We start from the raw sequence: 13,027 nt of genomic DNA, 5'->3' as shown, positions 1-13,027 counted from the left end.
TTCTTAATCTTGGCTGGTTATATTGTATTATTTGACAGATTTCCCCTGTTCTTTCCTCCACAGTGTATTGCTAATTTTCTATACTTCACGCCACTTGTTTTCCTATGGCACACTACCCAAAGCTCTATATCCCCCATTCAGACAGATCACATAGAGTCTGTTGTATGATTGTTGCTCTAATATTATTGTAAATGATAGCTGTTCTATACAACAATGAATAGTTCACAACACATCTCTCAGATGTTAGATCACTTTACAGGTTCCTGAATTCTTTCCTGTAGTGATTAACTCTATTTGCTCACATGCTACACCTAGTTACTATTCTTTACTCTCATCTTACCTCAGAATCTGACCACCTGCAATCTCACTGCTTTCTAGATCCAACTCACAAGCCTTCCCTTTCCAAGAAGAGATTTATCTTCTGCCCATCCTTTCTTAAAAGTGGCAAGTTGGGCTGAAGATTATGGTTTACACTATATATAGCCTAAAGATTTTCTATTTCTTCTCTACCAGCAGTGAGGGTAAATAACATAAAATACTCTTCTGCTGTAGTAAACCATTTTGCCTCCCCCTCCAACTGATCACACATGCACAAAAAAAGGAGTAGGTGGAAGCGGAGAACATCAAGATACCTGCAGGAGACTGCACCACTGAATTTCACAGGTATTCTACCACAGAAGTTCACACCATAAACCCGAGGAGTCAGAACCAATCAATTTAAAAAGCTGAGGCTAACAAGAAGAGTCTCACAAACAATGGGAAGACAAAGAAACAATCCCCAAATGAAAGAAAAGGTGGAAGTCTCAGAAAGAATGTTAGATAAAATAGAGGCAGGTCAACTATCAGATATTGAATTCAAAGCACTGGCTATCAGAAAATTCAAAGAGCTCACAACGAGCTACCAGAAACTACAGGGGAGCTACAATGAACTCACCGCAAACTATATCAGTATGAAAAAGGAAATAAAAACCACCAGCAAAGGCCAAGAGGAAATGCAGAATAGCAGAAGTTCTTCAGTTTTTCAGTTCTTCAATTTCTGAACTGAAGAACACAGTAGAAGGAATGAAAAGCAGGATCAATGAGGCAGAAGATCGGATCAGTGAGTTGGAGGACAAAGTAGAGAGAATCTCCCAGAAAGAGCAAGAAAAGGAAAAGGGCTCAGAAAGAATGAGGAGGGATAACGGGAAATGCAAGACAATATGAAACATAATAATATCCAGATAATAGGGATACCAGAAGTAGAAGAAGAAGAACAAGGGATAGAAAGCCAATTTGAAAGAGTAATGGAAAATTTCCCTAATTTGATGAGAGAAAAAAATCACACGAATCCAGGAATCACAGGGAGTCTTAATCAAGAGGAACCCAAAGACGCCCACTTCAAGACACATCATCATTAAAATGGCAAAACTTCAAGACAAAGAGAGAATCCTAAAGGCAGCAAGGGAGAAAAAGGAAGTAACATACAAGGGAGCCCCAATAAGGTTGGCTACTGACTTCTCAATGGAAACACTCCAAGCAAGAAGAGAATGGCAAGAAATATTCCAAGTAATGAGAACCAGAGGCCTACAACCAAGGCTACTTTACCCAGCAAGGCTCTCAATCGAGATAGAAGGCCAAATAAAGAACTTCCAAGACAAAAGAAGTCTAAAAGAATATGCCTCCACCAAACCAGCTCTACAAGAAATACTAAAATACTTAAGGAAAGGGAGGAAAAGAGAGAGATGGAGAGGAACACAGGTACATAAATGGCAATGAATAAGTTCAATAATAACCTTAAACATAAATGGATTAAATGCTCCAATCAAAAGACATAGAATAGCTCAATGGATAACAAAGCATGACCCACACATATGCTGCCTACAGGAGACCCACCTCAGGACAAAATACCATCACAGACTAAAAGCGAAAGGCTGGAAACAAATTCTCCAAGCAAACAGGCAAGAAAAAAAAGCTGGGGTAGCAGTTCTCATATCAGACAAAACAGACTTGAAAAAAAGGGCCATAAAGAGAGACCCAGAAGGTCACTTCATAATACTCAAGGGAAGAATCCACCAAGAAGACATTAACATCATAAATATATATGCACCCAACATAGGAGCACCCAAATATATAAAGAAGATCTTAGAGGACCCTCAAGAAAGATATTGACAGCAACACAATTATACTAGGGGATTTTAACACCCCACTGTCAAAAATGGACAGATCTTCCAAACAGAATATCAACAAAGATATTGCAGCATTAAACAACACCCTAGATGAAATGGGCTTAAATGATATATATAGAGCTTTCATCCCAAAGAAGCTAAATACACATTCTTTTCAAGTGCACATGAAACATTTTCAAAGATAGACCATATGATAGGACACAAAATAAGTTTCAGCAAATTCAAGAAAATTGAAATCATACCAAGCATTTTCTCTGACCACAAGGGACTGAAATTGGAAACCAACCCCAAAGGAAAAAACCCAAGACACCCAAAATCAGGGAGACTGAATGGTACTATATTAAACAATGAATGGGTCAAGAATGAAATTAGGGAAGAAATCAAAAAGTTTCTGGAAACAAATGAAAATGACCTCACAACAACCCAAAACTTATGGGACACAGTGAAGGCATTCCTGAGAGAGAAGTTCATAGCAATACAGGCTTACCTAAAGAAGATAGAAACATTTCAAACAAACAACCTAACCCGATGCCTCCAAGAACTCAAGGAACAACAACAAAGACAGCCCAGAGCAAGTAGAAGGAAGGAAATAACCAAGATCAGAGCAGAATTAAATGATATAGAAACTAAAAGGAAAATCTAAGGATCAATGAATCAGGGGCTGGTTTTTTGAAAAGATAAACAAAATAGACAAACCTTTAAGTAGGCTCATCAAGAAAAAAAGAGAGAGGACCCAAATAAACACAATCAGGAATGAAAGAGGAGAGATTACAACTGATACCACAGAAATAGAAGGGACTGTAAGAAATTACTATGAAGAACTGTATGCCAAGAAATTTGAAAACCTAGGTGAAATGGACAAATTTCTAGAAAAATATAATCTTCAAAAACTCAATGAAAAAAAAACCCCAGAAAACCTGAGCAGACCAATAACAATAGATGAAATTGAAGCAGTAATCAAAAAACTCCCATCACAAAACAGCCCTGGCTGGTGTAGCTCAGTGAATTGAGCGCAGGCCTGCAAACCACATGATCACAGTTCGATTCCCACTCAGGGCACATTCCTGGGTTGCAGGCCAGTTCCCGGCAGGGGCCAGTTCCCAGCAGGGGATGTAGGAGAAGCAACCATACATTGATGTTTCTCTTCCTCTCTCCTTTCCTTCCCCTCTAAAGATAAATAAATAAAATATTTAAAAAAAAAAAAACTCCCATCACACAAAACCCCTGGACCAGATGGTTTCACAGGAGAATTCTACAAAGCTTTTAAGGAAGAGCTAACCCCTATTCTTCACAGACTATTCCAAAAAATCCAAAAGGAGGGAAAACTCCCCAACTCTTTTTATGAAGCCAGCATCATCTTAATTCCAAAGCCAGATAGAGACACAACAAAGAAAGAAAACTTCAGGCCAGTATCGCTGATGAACACAGATGCTAAAATCCTCAATAAAATATTGGCAAATCGCATCCAACAATACATCAAAAAGATTATACACCACAACCAAGTGGGATTCATCCCAGGGATGCAAAGATGGTTCAATATTCATAAATCAGTAAATGTAATACATCACATAAACAAAAGCAAAGACAAAAATCACAGGATCATATCAATAGATGTGGAAAAAGCTTTTGACAAGGTACAACATCCATTTATGATAAAGGTACTCAGAAAAATGGGAATAGAGGGAGCATTCCTTAATATAATAAAGGCCATATACAAAAGACCTACAGCCAACATCATACTCAATGGGCAAAAACTAAAAGCTTTTCCACTAAGATCAGGAACAAGACAAGGTAGTCCACTTTCACCACTTCAGTTCCATATAGTATTGGAAGTTCTAGCCACAGCTATCAGACAAGAAAAGGAAATAAAAGGCATCCAAATTGGATGGGAGGAAACAAAACTGTCATTGTTTGCAGATGACATGATAGTGTACCTGGAAAATCCTATAGCTTTGCCAAAAAACTGCTTGAACTAATAAATGAATTTGGCAAAAAAGTGGGTTACAAAGTCAATATCTAGAAATCAAAGGCATTTTTGTATACTAACAATGAATCAACAGAAGCAGAAATCAAGAAAAAAATCCCATTCGATATAGCAAAAATAAAAATAAAATATCTGGGATTAAACCTAACCAAGGAGGTAAAAGATCTGTATACAGAAAACTACACAACACTAAAGAAAGAAATCAAGGAAGACACAAACAAATGGAAACATATACTGTGTTCATGGATTGGAAGAATTAACATCATCAAAATGTTCATACTACCCAAAGCATTTTACAGATTCAATGCAATACCTATTAAAGTACCAATGGCATATTTCACAGACATAGAACAAACACTTCAAAAAATTATATGGAACCATAAAAGACCCTGAATAGCAGCCGCAATTTTGAGAAAGAAGAACAAAGTAGAAGGGATCACAATACCTGCTATCAAACTGTATTACAATGTCACTGTAATCAAAACAGCCTGATGCTGGCATAAAAACAGGCACACAGACCAATGGAATAGAACAGAGAGCCCAGAAATAAACCCAACTCTCTACAGTCAATTAGTATTCAACAAAGGGGGCAGTAACATAAAATGGAGTAAAGATAGCCTCTTCAACAAATGGTGTTGGGAGAACTGGACAGCTATGTGCAAAAGAATGAAACTCAAGCACCAACTTACACCATACACCAAAATAAATTCAAGGTGGGCAAAAGACTTAAATATAAGCCATGACACCATTAAAGTCCTAGAGGAGAACATTGGCAAGAAAATCTCAGATATTTCACGCAGCAATATTTTTACTTATACGTCCCCTAGAGCAAGGGACATAAAGGAAAGAATAAACAAATGGGAATTAATCAAACTTAGAAGCTTCTGCATGGCTAAGGAAAACAGTATCAAGATAAAAAGAGAAGCAAGTGTTTGGAAAAACATATTTGCCCATGATACCTCAGACAAAGGTTTAATCTCCAAAATATACAAAGAACTTAGACAACTCCACTCCAAGAAGACAAGCAACCCAATTAAAAAATGGGCAAAGGACTTAGACAATTCTCCAAGGAGGACGTGCAGAGGATTTGGAGACACATGAAAAGATGCTCAATATCGCTAGCTATCAGAGAGATGCAAATTAAAACCACAATGAGACACCACTTGACACCGATCAGAATGGCCATCATAAACAAAGCAACAAACAACAAATGTTGGAGAGGTTGTGGGGAAAAGGGGACCCTAGTTCACTGTTGGTGGAATTGCAAACTGGTATAACCACTATGGAAAACAGTATAGGATTTTCTAAGAAAACTAAAAATGAATGTGCCTTTTGACCCAGCAATTCCACTGTTAGGAGTATATCCTAAGAACCCTAAAACACCAATCCCAAAGAACCTATGCACCCCAATGTTCATAGCAGCACAATTTACAATAGCCAAATGTTGGAAGCAACCTAGATGCCTGTCAGTAAATGAATGGATCAAAAATTATAGTACATATACAGAATGGAATTCTATGCGGCCGAAAGAAAGAAGGAGCTCCTACCCTTTGCAACATCATGGATGGAACTGGAAAGCATTATGCTGAGTGAAATAAGCCAGGCGGTGAAAGACAAATGCCATATGATCTCACCTTTAACAGGAATCTAAACAACAAAACAAACAAGCAAGCAAAAGACAACCAAAGACACTGAAATACAGCACAGGCTGACAGGGACCAGAGGGGAGAGTGGAGAGAATCACAGGGGAAAAGGGGAAGGATTCACAGGAACAAGTATAAAGGACACATGGACAATAATTAAGGTGGGGGGTGGAAATGGGAGGGAGGTGGGGAGCACTGGGGGGGTGGGCAGGGCTAGGAATATAAGACAGAAAACTGTACATGAACAATAATTAAATAAAAAAAGAACTTATGACACATGGACATGAACTGAAGGGGGGAAATGTGGGGAGGGTGTGCAAGGAGGAGGGGAATGAAGGGGGGAAGTGGACAACTGTAATGGCATAATCAATAATATATATTTTTTAAAAAGGATCTATTCATCACAAGTTTGGTATTGCCTCAGTTGTCTGTTGCTGCGTAACCTATTCAGCAGCTTAAAACAACAATGATGTATTATTTCTCACCATTCTGTGGGTTACCTGGATGGTTCCTCTTCTGGTTTCATCTGGGCTCCCTCATGCTGCTGCATCTATCTAGTGAGTCAGCTGGAGCTGGAGAGTCCAAGGTGCATCCCCATTCATATATGTTGGGCTTTGAAACAACTGGAAGGCTGGGACCTCCCTACATGTGGCCTTTCATCATTAACTAATTTATACGGACTTCTTTACATGGTGAGTCCCAACTGTGTAGGCTCCAGAACTCACAGAATGTCGTTTCCACAATATTGTATTGGTTTAAGCAAATTCTAAGGTTAAATTCATTATGAGAGGCAACCACATAGAGTGTGAATACAAGGAAATGTGATTCATTGAGTTCATTGTATAACAATTCAATATATATGTATATACTGTTGGACTTCATTTCAGGTACGTTTGCCAATGTGCCTAAGACTGCAAGGTCAGTTGGTCAACAATTTATCTTGAGCAACCACAAGGGAAGAAAACAATAGGCTAGGAATATACATTTATTTTGCAACTTCTGGCTATAAGAATGCTTTAAAATATATTTTATTAAGATTATTTATTTATTTATTTAGTGTTTGAGAGGGGAAGGGAGCAAGGAACAGAGATAGAGAAACATCGATGTGAGAGGGAAGCAGCAATTGGCTACTTCTCGCATATGCCCCAACAAGGGACCAAACAGGTGACACTTTGCTTTTGTAGGACAATGCCCAACTAACTAAGCCACACTGTTCAGGGTAAATCTATTTTTTTTACCCTCACTCAAGGATATGTTTACTGATTTTAGAGAGAGAGGAAGGGGAGAGAAGAGAGAGAAAGAAACATCCATGTGAGAGAGAAACATCTCTAGGCACAGATCATAACAACCTAGGTATATGCCCTGATCAGGAATCTAATCTGCAAACTTTTGGTGTACGGGATGATGCTCCAATAAACTAAGCCACCTGGCCAGGGCTCAATTTGTTTTAAAAATTTTTTTAAACCACCCTGTGAAATAGATAAGGGTGTATGTTTTTGTGGTATAACTAGATATCTTTTTGGCCCCTGCTTCTGGTTCTTGACACAGTTTCTAAAACTGTTGGAATTGCCTGAGTAATGGGAGTGTCTTTGTTGTTCATAATAAGCCCATTCAGATCATACCTGGCCAATTTAGGGTAGGGCCCCTACATAACATCAAGATAAGGCTGGTCACCAGAAAGACCAAGTGATGAGAATGTTGGAACTTGCAATCCTACCCTTGACCTGCTGGAGGGTAGAATAGCTGGATATTGAGCCCTGTAAAAACTCTTGAAGATGCTGGAAGGAAATGCCCAGAAAGGGCATGGAAGCTCTGTGTGCCTCACCATCCAATACATTGTCCTATGCATCTATTCTCTTTGGCTGTTTTTGAGTTGTGTACTTTATAACTAGTAAAATGCCTTCCTGAGTTATGTGAGCTTTCCTAGTAAATTATCAAACCTGAGGAGGTGGCTGTGGAAACCCCTGTTTTTTAGTCAGTCAGAAGCATGGGTTCTCCAGGACTTGCAACTGGTATCTGAAGCTGGAGGGTGGGGCACAGTCTTGTGAAACAGCCCTTATCCTGTGGGGTCTGCACTAACTGCAAGTAGTCTCAGAATTGAGCTGAATTGCTGAACACCCAGTTGGTGTCCTGAGGACCAGGGAACTGGTGTTAGTATGAAAATCCACCCAGAATCCCTATTTTGCAGTGGGAATGAGAGCTGGGACACTCTAAATCCTTTGACTCAATGTAAACTTCTTTTTCCACATTGGTTCTTCCTATTTAAAAAACAAAGCATTCTTTTATGAATCATAAGACATTGCCCATGTCTTCTTTGTAGATGTGAAAGAACTAGAGACCATTAAATCTAAAAGCAAAAGAGAAAAAATGAAAGGTGAGAGGTCTCATTAGATCCACATCGGTAGGCAGACTCTCCAGCTGCAACAATTTCTGGAGGGAATCGAATCTCTTAGAACCCAATCCAGAGTTCCAAGGAGAAAACTAAGTTGACACATGTGTTCATACTATATATACACATATAGTGTTACAGAAATTAGATATCTAAGCTGTCTAAAAACAAATAAAGGATTTTGAGAGCAAACTTATCTGCTAATAGTTCCTGACAAGCATTAAAACCAGTTGAGAGGAGATAATGATGCCAGAAGGGTTCAGAAAAAGAGTTATGCTGAGATATATAAAAACATTTTACTATGGATATTTCTAGTGGGATAAGGTCTGAAAAGCTGGCCAATGTTCTCTAAAAGTACAGACAAGGCAGTTGTACAATGACAAGCTACAATAACAGAGCACCCCCCCACACGTTCACTTTCCAATGCACTTTGGAACCCCTTCTCACTTGCAGCACCTTGGATGGAAGTTTGGATTTTTATTTTTTGTTTTGCTTTGTTTTTCCATTAGTCTCAGCAGCTTTCCGGAGTCCTATTTAGGATTCTCTTAGACCCTATGTGGTTTAAGAACATATTCATTCACGTGTTCATGTTAAATATTAAGTAAAACTGTCTTCTAAGTAGTTTTTCACCTTGATTGTTTAACTACATAAACTTGAGGCTTTTAAAACTGTAAATGCATAAGCCAGGGAAAACAGGTCAAAACTGTTTCACCCTTAAGTTACAAGATTATTTATTATAATGTCTTTCAGTGGTTAACTAGTCTCCTTATACCCAGTCTTCCTCACTACAATTGCCCTGTGCTACTGTAGCCAGACTTTCCTCGTGCCTGCTTCAGACTTCTCACTGCTAATCATAGCCTTCTAGAAACTTGCATTCCACAGCCCCAGTAGAAGAAAAAGCTTGTTCTTATTTCCCTTGAGCCACCCTTACACTCTCCTTTGTCCTGTACCAACTCCCTCTGGTAGCTGACACCATTGGACACCTCTCTGGAAACCATCGCCTTTTCCTGCATGCTGACAAAGCTTTTTGTTTGTTAGTTTCTGTGTCCGCCATGCCTCCATGATTTGAGTATGTTTTAATTGCTCTGAACAAGTGGTTTTCAAACTTTTTGGTATCAGGACCTCTTGACACTCTAAAAATGGTTGGGAAATTCAAAGAACGTTTGTGTTATATATCACTACTCATATTAGAATTATAACCAGAAAATATTTATTAATTTATTTTAAGATAACAGTAGTATACCCACTATGTTAACTTAAATAACGTATTTTAATTAAAAACCTATATTTTCCAAAATAAAATATTTAGTTGAAAGAGCAGCACTGTTTCACTTTTTTTTTTTTTTTTGCAAATCTCTCTAACGTCTGCCTTAATAGAAGACAGAATCTCATATCTGCATCTACATTCAATTCATTGCTATCCCATGACATGTAGCCTCTGGAAGACTGCACTGCCCACTCCTGAGAGAATGAGAATGAAAAGGAAAATGAAAATACACTAGACTATCTAAAACAATCTCCAGAGCTTCCCAATCATGGTGGTCCCTTAAGAAAAGTATGTGCCCCAGTTCTTAATGAGACATAAAGGGACCTCTTCTAGAGGGCTTTTGGGAAAGGTTTCTTTGCCCTTGAGAGAGAGAGAGATGAAGAGAGAGAGGCTTATCAGTCAGTGATTGGTTTAAGAATAGAAACCACTCTAAATATATCAAACAAAAGAGGATTTAATACACAATATGAGATTCTTAGAAAGTCATTGAAAGGGCTGAACGATTAGACATCAGAGGGTGCCACCGGACTTGGTTCAATACCACATCACTGTAGCTTCAATTCAAAGATTAAAAAGCAGTCACAACTGCCTCTTGCTCGAGAAACTGATGATTAGACTTGAGACTGCATTGTAAACACTCACCACCTCTGCCTTTTCAAGTCAAGAAAATGGTTCCATCTCATTTCTACCTTTTACCTTTCTCTACTGCATCTAGTTGGCAAGACCTGATTCACAGCCAGAATTCTAGCTGCCAAAGAATCTGGAAAATATGGGTTTAGCTTTTAAATAGAGGATAGTAAGATGTGTGTTGAGAGAACCCATATCGATAAAGTTATTCTGTTGTCTACATGCAAAGATTTTATGTAAATGAATCCAAATATTCATCCTCCATTAAAAGCCTAGAATCTAAGCCCTGGCCGAAAAGCTCAGCTGGTTAGAGCACCCTCCCCATTAAAGGAGATTGCGGCTGGATCCAGATCCTGGTTAGGGCACAGACAAGAATCAACCAATGAGCTTCTGAGAGCAGGAGGTGCCAGCTCCCCTGACTCAGGCCCTGCATAGAGGCCAGGCCACAATGGACCCTGCATGGCAGGCCAATTCTGCAGCTATGTGTGGTATGCGTTGCTGATCCTGTCTCAGATCGTCCTTATGCAGACCGTCTATTACCGCTCTCTGAGCCTGTGCCTGGCGCTGGTGGTCAGACTGGTGTGCACCAGCAGCTTGCAGGACCAGATGTTCCACCCCCGCAGGCAGGGTCTCCCAGCTGTCCTTCATCCTCAAGGCCTTCATCCGTGCCCTGAGCTTGCTGTCCTTCATCGGACGAGAGAAGGCAGTGTCTGGAATTCACTGTCACTGTCTATATCTTTCATCTCCTGGGCTACTGATTCTACAGCTCTCGTTTCTGTCTGGAGCTGACCTGCTGGCTGGTTTAAGCATTGTATTCACGGTGGTCATCCTGCGCATAAGGACAGAGCTCACGGAGATCTCCCTCAACTCAATTCCTAAATCCAACGTGTAGAATTGGGTCCTTTGGACACCCTGCTGGGAAGTTGGCCTGCCTAACACCTGGGCTGCTCAGACCCTCTAGATGAAGTCCAGCCCAGGTCTGAGAGGAATGCTGGAAGTGTGAAGTCTTTAGTGTGGGAGAGATAGTGAGGCCTTGTCATGAAGGCAGGATCACAGCTGCAAGAATGACCTCTGTCTGTTGAAGCTTTGGTGTCTGGGAAGTCAACCAAGGGATCTGAACTTGGTATCTGGGAGGTCAGCGATGGGACTTCTTTAAAGGTACTAACAGAATTGGAACCATGTCACTTTTTTTCTAAATATGTTTATTGATTTGAGAGAGAGAGAGGAAGGAAAGGAGGAAGGGAAACAGAAAAATCAGGAAAGAGAGAGGAACAACTATTGGTTGCCTCCCATACACACAGCGGGAGTTGGGATGGAACCTGCACCCGCAACCTAGGTATGTCCCCTGACCTAGAATTTAATCCTCAGCCTCTTGGTGTANCCTTGTCATGAAGGCAGGATCACAGCTGCAAGAATGACCTCTGTCTGTTGAAGCTTTGGTGTCTGGGAAGTCAACCAAGGGATCTGAACTTGGTATCTGGGAGGTCAGCGATGGGACTTCTTTAAAGGTACTAACAGAATTGGAACCATGTCACTTTTTTTTCTAAATATGTTTATTGATTTGAGAGAGAGAGAGGAAGGAAAGGAGGAAGGGAAACAGAAAAAGCAGGAAAGAGAGAGGAACAACTATTGGTTGCCTCCCATACACACAGCGGGAGTTGGGATGGAACCTGCACCCACAACCTAGGTATGTCCCCTGACCTAGAATTTAATCCTCAGCCTCTTGGTGTACAGGATGACACTGCAACCAACTGAGCCACACACAGGCCAGGGTGTAATCACATCACTTTTGAGCCATCCTAGCTGTCACCAGCCTGTTATTTTAACAAAGAAAAAATTTAAGGATATCTGGTTGGTGCAAGCCATTCTCTAGTCATCTATCTTATCTCCCTACTACAGCTGTTATCTTTGCCTTGTTGCCGAACTGCAGCTACTGTATTGGGAGAAACACATTTTGTCTAGATTCACAGCCACATAAAAAGATGTAGGTGCAAAGTATTAGGCTGCTGTCAGGGTGAGGGCGGCAGATGGAGGCAGTCATGCACAAGGAAAATGTCCAGCCTCTGTCCCCCTATGTGTGTGTGCGTGTACTTATGAACTCATTACTAACTTACTTCCAGTTTTCTCTAGTGAGTCCCCATGCTCCTGCCAGGCTTCAACATAGTATACTGATAGTGCTGAGGAAGATAGGAATTTGCTGTTAAGATTTCTCATGGGTGTGTTCTGGGAGGGGCTTGCAGCTGTCCTTCCTATGTTCATAAATACAGTATTTTCCATGAAAAAGAAAAAAGAAACAACCAATGAATGCATAAATATTTGGAACAACAAGTCAATGTTTTGCTCCTTTCCTTTCTCTATCTAAAAATCAATAAATTTTAAAAACCTCATTTTTTAATGAGAAAAGTAAATTATAAAAATAAATAAACAAATAAAAAATAAAAAGCGTAAGATCTAACCACATTGGAACCTCATTCCCACAAACAGCATACATTCTCTGGTTTGCCAGAAACTTCAGACAGTGATGTTCAGGGTAGGTAGTATAGCCAGGCTGCTCTCGGTTTGAATCTTGTGTATGCTACTTTGTGCTCTTGGACAAGTAATGTAGTCTCTCTGTGCCACAATTTCCTCATCTGCAAAATGGGAATTGTAATAGTACCTATGACAATGAGTTATTGAGAGAATTAAATGATTCAAAATAACTCAAGCGCCTAGAAGATTTCTGAGCACATAGTGAGGGCTATATATTTGTATATGTTTGTAATCAGTGTTGTCATCATCAGTATCATTTTCTTGGCTCCTGTGAGAATTTGAGTTTACCACCCCTGACTCAGACTTTCAAACTTTAATTAGAAACACATATTATTTAGCTTTGAATGCAGTTTATTAGGTCCCAACCCAACCCTGTTCAATGGGTTCAATTTGGGGGATGTGTGTTTTAGCATACAACCTGAT

This window comes from Sturnira hondurensis, unplaced genomic scaffold (assembly GCF_014824575.4).
Source record: "Sturnira hondurensis isolate 20B ecotype Veracruz unplaced genomic scaffold, ASM1482457v3 Scaffold0009314, whole genome shotgun sequence".
Taxonomy (NCBI): Eukaryota; Metazoa; Chordata; class Mammalia; order Chiroptera; family Phyllostomidae; genus Sturnira; species Sturnira hondurensis.
The sequence above is the reverse complement of the archived record's forward strand: the minus strand, read 5'-3'. Positions refer to the sequence as shown.